The 10218-nt window shown below is 58.6% G+C and overlaps 1 pseudogene; it reads right to left on the reverse strand.

Moving 5' to 3' along the window:
- Nucleotides 1-1878: 1878 nt before the first annotated feature.
- On the reverse strand, nt 1879-10214 carry LOC117082407 (annotated as a pseudogene).
- Between the last annotated feature and the right edge of the window lie 4 nt (nt 10215-10218).

Here is a 10218-nt window from a genome sequence, read left to right on the forward strand (position 1 = left end):
CCACATCACCCACCGGTGACTCTTCACTCCCCACATTTTCCCCGAGGGCCTGATGTGCACTGAGCTGGGGAAGCCCTGCCAAGATACACTCTCCTTCCCAAAGGCCACAGAGGACGGCAGGCCTCCAACACTGCCCACGTCGAACAGAGGGGAGGGGGCAGAGGGGCATCTGTCTGGCTGACTGCTGTGTTCTGTGGGTAGAGGGGGCCAGAAAGGACCCAAACATGCCTCCTTTTGTCACTTGGCTGAGGGGCCAGGCCACTGTGTATCAGACAGTTTTGCCCCACCAGCCTCTGCTGCTGGGCCAGCCCCCCCAGCGCCATGACCACAGCTCTGCATGCAGGGAGTGCTGGGACCAGCGCCCTGGTAGTTAAAAAGGGCCCTGGGGGTGGAATCAGAACTCAGACTGTGGAGAAGAAGGTGTTGGCAAGGAGGGAAACAGGGCGGGTGCTGGGTCCTGTCCATGCTGGGATCTGAGATTCTAAGAGGTGGGTTAGGGGTAAGGGGGGCAGAAGTTGGCCCATGGGGTGAGGAGAGTTCAGCAGAGACTGGGAGGACAGGACAACCTGGGGAAAGAGCAGAGTGTCCTCCCCAGCCTCGGTCCCTCTCCTGATGCAGTCCTCATCTCACTCACAGACTCTGGAAGTCTCCCTTCAGCGAACACCTAGCACCCGACTCCCAGGGCACTTTCCAGACAGCCAATGCCACATCCCAGGCAGCCCCTGCTCTGCCCTTGGGGTCTGTGCCTGGCAGAAGGGTGGCTGACCCTCAACCCCTCTCAGCCTGGGCCCGAGCTCCCTGGGTCCTGGAACTAGCAGACACCCACCCTGTGCCTGGTGGGCTGGTCATGCTTGTTCCCATTGATGATGGTGTATTGGAAGGGAACTGTTTTAGATACCAATGTAAATCTGTGTCTACATCAATTCCACATGAGTTCAGTCATCATACGGGAAGGGAATCATAGCTGTGGGGGGCTCCATGGAGGACCCTGAGGGCCCCTGAGGCCAGTCCCTGTAGCCACAGCAAGGAGCATCTGCTTCAGCTAGTTGGATAAGACTCTCTCCTGCCCAGAAACAGGCAGAGGGACTTCCCCTGCTCCCTATCCATCGTCGTATCCCAAACACACCCATGTGGACGGTCACCTCAACGTCTCCGCTCAGCCCAGTGCCCGCGCTCTTCCTGATGAGGGTTAAGCAGGAGCGGCTGCCTCTCCCCATGTCCATGTTGCAGGCGGCTGCCTTCTCTTCAGATCCCACCGAGCAGAACAAGAGCCAGCCAGCTCTCTCCAATCCCAGGATTTTCCGGGGATACTGATAATGATGGGAGGTCCCTAGAAGCCTCCCTAATGCAGGCAGGGCCTTGTGAGTGGGTGGTGGGAGGGATCAGGGCTTCCTCAGCATCTGTCAGTCCCTGGTGCAACTGAAGGGGCTCCCTACACCAGGGGGAAAAAGTGGGGCCAGCCCCTGTGGGTTCCCAGTGCCTGGCATCTCCCAGTTCCTCTGCCCTCCCTCACAGATACCCTCCACGGAGCAGCACAGCCCCGAGGACAGAGGCAGCAGCCCTGACAGCATTTTCCAACACAACTACATTTATTCATATTTACACACAAGGCCCCCAAGGCACTGCTTCCCACCCCCCAGCCCCTTCCCCCCAGGCCCTCCCTCCCTGCCCTCCCCGTTCAGCCACCCTCTCCCTCCCCTCCCTCCCTCCCTGCCCTCCCCATCCAGCCACCCTCTCCCTCCCCTCCCCTCTCTCCCCTATCCTCCAAAGCTAAGGCCCAGCAAGATCAGCACGGGGGAGGAAGAAGCTTTTGACTGCTTTGGGGCATCGGATGCCAGACCCTTGGGGACTGGCACCAGAGAACCTGCCCGGAAGCCCCTATTGGCTACAATGCTGCTTCTTCTTCTTCTGGAGACCAAGAGGTCACCCTTTCTCTTTTGAGACTGTGAGGGGCCACCCAGCCCCCCAGCCAGGGATTGCTCCCCAGAGACCCTGAGCCCAGGCCCTGGGTGGGGGGTCTTTTCAGCAGGGGATGGGCTTCCGAAGAGAGGTCGCTTCTTGGACTTGGTGGCTAGGCTGAGGCCTCTTCTCTGAGGAGATTGGGACTGAAGAGCTCCCTGGGGTCCCCACTCTTCTGGGCTGAGAAGGCCCGAGGCAGGGACAGGGCTCTGGGGTAGCCACCAGGGCAGCAGCTTGTGCTGGGAACCCATGAGGAAGGCCAGGCTGGGGAGCTCCTCCTCCTCACTTGACCCCTGAGCCAGCCCGTGTGACTCCCTGACAGGAGATCCTCCAGGGAGATCCAAGGTGTCCTTGGTCCCCAGGCCGGGGCACGTGGGTCTGTGGTCCTGGGGAGGAGAGGTTGGCCGGGCAGCTCTCAGCCCAGGGGAATCCTGACATCCTAAAAGCACAGAAGAGTCTTTGGACCTGGCCATGCCAGTGTGGGCTCTGCCTTGTCCCTGAGGGACCTGGGCAGCCATCTGGGGTGGGCAGGTTTCCACGCCGACCCCTTGTTGGGGGTCAGGGGCGTCTCTCTCTGCTCCTTGGCGAGCTGCAAACTTAGAAGGACTTGAGTCCAAACAGGCCGTGCCATGACCAGGGGCTGCCCTCACACGCCGTTTCTCCTTCAAGGATAGGAGGCGCTTCTCCACTAGCTGCGGGAGGAAAGAGGCACTTACTGGCGCTGCCCCAGGTGTGAGCAGGGCCCAGGGTGGTGGAGACCAGGGCACTTCGGCGGGAGACAGGGAAGTCTGAGGCAGCTGGGCTTCGTGTCAGAGGGAGAGGGTGTGGCTCTGCTGGGCATCCCATCGGGCCTCATTGCAGCTTGCATCCTGACTCCCCTCCCTGGCTCCTCTCCATCGTACTCCGTGTGAACCTGCATCTTCCCACCCCAGAGTGACTCCTCAAGAAGCTAAGCATCCCCAGCAGGATGGGGTTAGACAATCAGGTGGGCCTTGTGTGCCGGGTCCCTCCTGCCCCTGGGGTACCTGGGTTCCCCTCCCTCCGCTGGTCTACCTGGGCAAGTGTGAGTTCTTCTTCCTTCTCCAGCTCCTGGCTTAGGGCCAATAAATCCATCTGTGGATCTGGGGAAAGCAGTTCCTCCAGGAATCGGGGGTGAATGACGGCCTCCACCTGGGAACAGAAGGAAGGTGTGAGTTTCCTGCGCAGGGAGTAACCTGGAGGCAAGGACAGAACAGAGGAGATGCAGAAAGCGGGGAACGCCCCATACCCACCTTCCTGGGGCTGTCTCGTATCATGGCAACCACCAGCTACACACACAGACCACAGACCTGGTAGCATACACACATACAGACAGAGACACACAAAGCACACACAGACACACACAGTCACATACACAGACACTCAAATCCATGGAAATACATGCACTGCTGAGTAACTAAGGAACAGAGCTTCATTCCAAGGGCCTGGGAGTGCCACCCCCTGGAATCCTGCAGACCCCAGCACTCCAGGCCAGCCCACCTTGGTGACAAAGTCTTCCTGGGAACACAGCTTGTCAATGTAGCTCAGGAGGCCCAGGTCTGGAGTCATCCCATCTTCTTCCTGTGGCTGCTCCACTTCGCCATCTTCCCAGTTTCCCTCGGGCTCCCCCATGGCCCCTAGGTGAGACCCCAGCAGCTCCTCCATGATGTCCACATACTCCTGCACCACTTCAGGGGGGATCTCCTCAGGGACCTTGGTCTCTGCTGGCTGCTGGGGCCTGGGTGGTGGCAGGCGGACCTTGGTCTCTGCTGGTCGCTGGGGCCTGGGTGGGGGCAGGCAGGCAGGCGGGGCCTTGGGGCCAGCCTTGCTGGGAAGGTACACTGAGGCAGAGAGGGAGGAGGCCAGGTGTGGTGAGGGCCGCTCCTCCTGCCTGCACCACACAGGGGAGGGCAGGGCTTGGGGATGTGAAGTGGGTCCCGGCTGGGTCAGGACCACCTGAACCACGGCACCCCCGGAGGAGGCAGGAGGGGCACATGTGAGACAGCATCGCTTGGGAGGAAGTTCGGAGCCACCAATATGCCGTGTACTCTCCTCGCTCATCCCTGCTTCCTGGGCAGAGCATATGTGGAGTTTTGGATGGGCGAGGGGAGAGAGTAGCTAGGAAACTTGACCAGGTCAATACTCAACATATGCTCCCGGAAGCTGTCCTGTTGGAGGGAGAAGATCTCCCTCTTGAAGGGAAGCATGTGGTGTGGGCACAGTGGCCTCCTTTGGCCCCTTTGGCCTTTGCCATGACTCCTGTGGGAATGTGGGAAGCCATACCTGGCTGCTTGTCCACCTCAGGGGCTGGAAGTCCTCGAGGTTCAAGACTTGGTGGGGCTGGAGGAGGCAGGCACTGGGGCTCCTTCATCAGTTGGGATTTCTGAATCTGCATCTCCTCCTCAGCCTCAAACTCCAGGAACCTGGGGGTGAAGGAGGCCCAGGTCATGCTGAGAGGGTCCAGGCCCCCTTCCCCCAGGACCAGGCAGCGGCCGAGGGCAGGGATGGGAGGAAGTGCCTCCGGTGGACTGTCCAGGCCTTCACTAGGTGCCATCCCCCAGTCCCAGGAGGGAGCTGCTCCCAGAGTTCTGGGCTCACCCTCCCTCACCCGGCCCCTGCAGAGCCCATGGCATCAACGGGGCTTCCTGACTCAAGTCAGGGCCACGATGTCCAGGAGGGTCCCAGGGGATCCCTCCTCCAGGTTTTAGCTGGCCAGGGGTGGGGTTGATGGCAGAAGGCATCAAGGATGATGGCCAGATGCAGGAGTCCTGAGGTTGGGACTGTGGGCCCCTCAAAGATAACCCAGGGGCACAAGGCCTGGGAGACCCATGATCAGGAAGAAGCACAAGCTGAGCCCAGAGGACAGGCCCCCTTTCCCCTGAGGCTGCTGTCTGTCTGTCTTCATGGAGGGGACTGCCCAGGAGCAAAGGCGGTCAGGCCAGAGATGGGGCTCATGGTGTCCTGGGCACAGGTCTCCCTGACCCAACTCCCTGGTGGGGCAGGAATGGGAGAAAACCGACTTCTGGCCACTGCTGTGAGAAGCCTGCCCCCCACTCTTGTCTATAGTCACTAGCACCCCTTCTCCCCATCCCCACAGCTGGAGGTGACCCACTTTGGGCTGCGATGCTGGCTGCTCCCGCCATGACCTCCAGTGTCAAGGCAGGGGTAGGCCCCAGGCCAGGCAGGGGCTGCTTCCCAATGGGTCAGGACTGAGAGCCCAGAGCACTCTAGGTGGTAGGAGCAGCTTCCTGAGGGAGCCAGGGGTCCAGAGTGTCTCGTGTTTGTCCACATCCTCCTCATGCTCCACGCTGAGAAGCCACCACGGCCACCAGGCCTCTGTCATTCACTCTCACCCTGCTCTGCGGGCCCTGCCCCCAGGACCCTAGACTCACTTTTCCGCCATCTCGTAGAAGATCATCCGGTCAAAGTTGCTTGTGTGCTGCCATTCCTGCACGGCCCGCCACAGTCCCTCCTCCAGGGTCATGGTGGGCTTCCGCCGGGCCAGGGATCGGAGAACTGGGCTGTAAACCAGAGCAGTCAGTCCCAGTCTATGAGCCCACCGTTCATCCCAAGCCCACCTGGTCCCAACACCTGGCCCCCGTGCTCCCCACACCTGTCCTGCCACGTCCCTGTCCTGTTCTCCCCTATGTGGGCTCCTCAGGCCCCAGGACACGACTGCAAGATCAAACATCAACACAAGCTACCAAGTGGCCTCTCCGACTGCCCCTCGGGTCCTCAGTGTTGAGAAGTGAACTCAGTACTACGGGAGGAACATGTGCCCCCAACACTCCTGTGCTGAAGCCCTCAGGGCCAGTGTGTCAGTATTTGGAGGCAGTCAGGGTCAGAGCAGGTCATAAGCGTGGATCCCAGACATGGAATCGGAGCCCTGATAAGGGCAGGAGAAGACGCCAGGGCTCTTCCTCTCAGCCACAAGGGGACACAGCCAGAGGCAGCTCTCTCCAGCCAGGAAGAGGGCCCTGACCAGACACCCAATCTGCTGTCACCTTGATCTGGGACTTCTGGCCTCTGGAACTGGGAGACATGGATGTGTCTTGGCAAAGCACCCAGTCTATGGGATTTGTTACGGCAGAGCCTGAGCTGACTGAGACAGCGTGCACACAGAGTGACCTGGGAGCAAGGGTTAAAGTGCAGGTTCCAGGGTCAGGACTGAGTAACCAGCTTCCTGGGGACTCTGGAGTCAGGCAGCCCCTGGGGACGCAGCCTCAGGGTCCCGGAGCATGAGGAGCAGAAGCACACATCCAGAACCAAAGCAGAGCCGTGTCCAAGCCCACTGCAAGCAGCCAGGTACAGCTTCCCACATTCCCACAGGAGACATGGCAAAGGCCCGTGAGACTGGGGCAGCTCCACTCCAAGAATCGGGGTCCCCAGTGCACCGGGACTCCGCTCCAAGGGGGAATGCAACCAGTTCCAGGGTGCGGGGGCAGTGAGATTGTTGGGGATGAAGATGGGGCCGCCTTTCACCTACACCCCAGGCAGGGAACTTTCCTAGGGGAACGGCCAGTGTGTTGCAAGGTGGATGTGCTCAAGCTCCCGTTTGCTCATCAGTGGGAAACACAGGGTCACAGAGGCACCGCAGTGTGGAGAGAGGCAGGGACTGGGAATGAAACCACAAACTCTTCCAGATGCTGACGTTGCTGCCTCACAGTCACCACAGTCCACGGCCCTGGGCTGCTGGGCTCGTGGTGTACTCAGAGCTATCACTGGAGCCTGTGGCTTTGGGGAGTTCTCTCCTAGATGGCCTAGTCCTGATAATGATAGTAATGGGGACAGTAATCATAATTGCTATCACATAATGTGTCGTAGCATGTTCCAGGCACTGTGCTATGCATGTCATATGTGAGCTCAAGTCATCTCTTCACCATTCCCTGAATGACACATCATTGTCCCTTTTTCTAGGAGGGATTGAGGGTGAAGATGCAAATACCTGCCCAGCATCCACCCCAGTGTGGGGCCCAGGACCATCCCTATGTGAAGGCTCCACCAGCGCTGTGCTAACTGGACCTCGGCAGAACTGCGGGCATGTACCAGGTTCTTTCTGGGCCCTGCAGCTCCTCCTCCCAGCCTGATGTGACGTGCTCCTGGCCATCGATACTGGGTTCAAGGGGAGGTGCTGGGGTGTGTACTCAAAGACCTAAACCCAAACCGTAGCTCACGTCACACCAGAAACCCTCTCTGACCTGGGTCTTCTGTAAACATTGTTGTGAAAATGATTGAAAGTAAGGATTGACTGGACTCATGGGACAGTGACGGGCAGTTGAGATGAGGCCCCTGACAGTCTGTCCTGAGCTGCAGCCAGATTAATGTTGTTGAAAATGTACCTTCCCGTAGTGCAACCCATCACCCTCACAACCGCCCTGCAAGCTCCCCTGAACAGCGGATGAACAAGCTCTCCTGTCCATCCAGCAGCCTCTTTACATGTGAACTGCAGGACAAGCTCCGGTGCCCCGAGGGCACTCACATGAGGAAGCAGGAAAGTGCTTCGGTGTCAGGACTCTGGGGAAGGTGCCTCCGGGCCAGGGGCTTGTAGTGCTGCCAGAGTCGGAAGTTCTCATAGACACTCTTGGGGTTGCAGGAGTTGTCTGGTGGGGACTTAGCCTGGGAGGAAGCCAGGCTGCTCTCTCCATGAGCCCCTTGTGGCCATGGCCCAGCATTCCCTGAAGACACGATGGGGGGCATCTGGGCAGCCGGTGGTGGTGGTGGTGGAAGAGGAAGTCCCTGGGACAAGCCTTCCTCACAGGCCTGGGTGCCCCCAATCACCTGGGCAGCCATAACAGGCACCACAGGAGCAGCTGCCAGCAGTAGGGGAGGCGGACACACAACACCTCCGCGGAGGGTGCCTGGAGCCTGCCAGACGAGGGGGGCCTGAGTTAGGACCAAGGTCTGCGCCTGAGGGGCCTTCACAGGCCCCACCTCTGTCCTCATCTGGACAAAGACGTTGGAAGCCGCGGACCCACTTGGGCCGTGGCCATCCTGTCCTGCCACCAGAGATGTGCTGGGCAAGGCAGACAGCACCAGTGGGCTGCCTGTAGGAACCCCTGCAGTCATGAGGGGTGGCCCGTGTGCTGGGCCGGGAGCAGGTGTGGCGAAGGGCAGAACCGTGAACACAGACAGAGAGGTGCCAGGGTTCACGGTCACGGCTGGTCCCAGCACTGGGTATGCTGTGGAGACAAAGGAAAGAGGTGAATGAGCTGGGGTCTCCAGGTCCACACTAGTCACTGGGGAATCAGAGGGGAGTCCCAACAGCTGAGGGCATGTGACAGGGAAACTGTGCAGCTTGCAAGTGTCCCTGAGTGTGCATCGGATGCTCTACTCCTCCATGGGAGAGTCGCTCCACTAGAGAGCCTGGCCCCGGTCACCAAGACTCCCTGACCCCTGTGCCCCAAGAAGCAACAGCTAAGCCTTTGCTGCCCAAGGGTCTCCCTTGGGTGTCCCTGGCAGACCCTGTCAGCCTCACAGGATCTCCCAAGCCATGGGTCAGGGATGAGTCTCTCAGCAGCTTGGTGGTCCTCAGCGTGCTCAGCAACAGGTGAGGGGCCTACGCCAGGGCAGTGCTTGGCACTCAGAAGGCTGACAGGAAGTCAGGAGCTTCCGAATATTATGGCCCCATCTCCTCTTCAATCTTTCTTTTCCTGAAGCTCTTGTAAACCCCTGTCTTTCGTTGCTCAAACACAACAAAAGAAAACCACTGGATGGAAATCTTTCCCAAGCCAGTGCCCTACGAACCCTGAAGATAATCCATAACTCGTCATGCCCAGCATACAAGTGATTGTCTTGGCACCACCAACAGCAAGTGCTAAATAGGAGTCAGATTCGGGCCACCCTTTCCTCAGTACTCGATGGTCCCAGCTGCCGCTCAGGAAGCTCTGTTCCCAGGGAGAGGTTTGAGAGGCAGTGGTGGAGTCCCCTGAGATAATGTCACTGCACAGCCAGCAACAGCTGCACACGATTAGAACACAGCCAGCAAATGGTGAGCAGCAGGGCTATCAGGGGAGGTGTCTAGGGATTTTCGCAGCTGCTGCTCAGGTTACAATAGGTAGTGGGACAAGGAGCCCATCTCTGGTCCTTCTCCTTTGAGCTCCCAATAACTGAACATAGTGGCCAACCAAGAACAAGCGGTTCTTGGGCCACGGACCAGGTGAGGCAAAGTTGTCTGGAACTCATCCCTATTCACTAGCACCTCATGCAGTCTCTAGTCAAGGGGAATAAGGGATACAGCACATGCACATCCTAACTTGAATAATAATATTAAGAGAACCATCTTCCTATTTGTGCGCTACTCTCCTTCCTCTACTCAAGGAGTAGAGGAAGGAGTAGAAACCAGGCTTTCCAGACCCTTCCACTGAGAACCAGCAAGAATCCACACCTGTCCCCCGTTCATGAAGTTGTATAAATGGAATAGGAGCAAATTCTTCATCTCCACAGTAACACAAAGTGCAGGGGACAGGCCATGAGCTAGCAGACAAGAGGAAGTGGGTCTGAAGACCTGAGCTTCCACAAAAGGGCAAGCAATTCAGAACAACTCAGGAAGCCCAGACCCTGTGTTGCCTGAACTTCCCCATCTGCCCCCACCCCTGTTAAATCAAAGCCAACAGCTACCTGAACTGACAGAGAAGCCAGCTCTGGGAGGGAGCTGAGAAGCTCTGGGCTGTGGCAGTTACAGTAGCCCCCAGCCTCGCCCACCCAGTCACTACAAGGTCTGTCACAGTTAACCCACCCAACAGTTTTCTGGCTGAGACCACTTCTCCCCACTCCTCCCTAAGATCTAGAAAACCCCAGTCTAAATCCCTCTGAACGGTATGGAAGGGCACCTTCCAGGTGCCTGGAGACACGGCACAGGACTCAGGCTTGCCTGTCCTCCTCCCGGGGCCACCATCACAACACGATCCCACCACTCCCTACAAACACACAATGACATGATCTGTCTCCCTCTAGAAAGGATCAATCCATCCACTCCATCCTTTCCCCTACATGGTGTATTCCCCTAAGCATCTTGGTCCACCTCTAAGGATTCGTCCTCCCTAACCACAGACTCAGGGTGCCATGGCCATCCCCAGGTGTGATGTCCTTGGGGACATCCAGTGCTCCCTCCCTCCTCAACATCAGCCCTATCAACTGTCCCCAGGGGGCAGTGTCATATTTGAATTCCCAAGGAGTTGAGGCATGGCAGACTCGGATAATGCCCCCATCCCTACAGGCTCACCTCCATTTGAAGCCATCCCC

The sequence above is a fragment of the Trachypithecus francoisi genome, unplaced genomic scaffold (assembly GCF_009764315.1).
Source record: "Trachypithecus francoisi isolate TF-2019V2 unplaced genomic scaffold, Tfra_2.0 Lachesis_group9, whole genome shotgun sequence".
Taxonomy (NCBI): Eukaryota; Metazoa; Chordata; class Mammalia; order Primates; family Cercopithecidae; genus Trachypithecus; species Trachypithecus francoisi.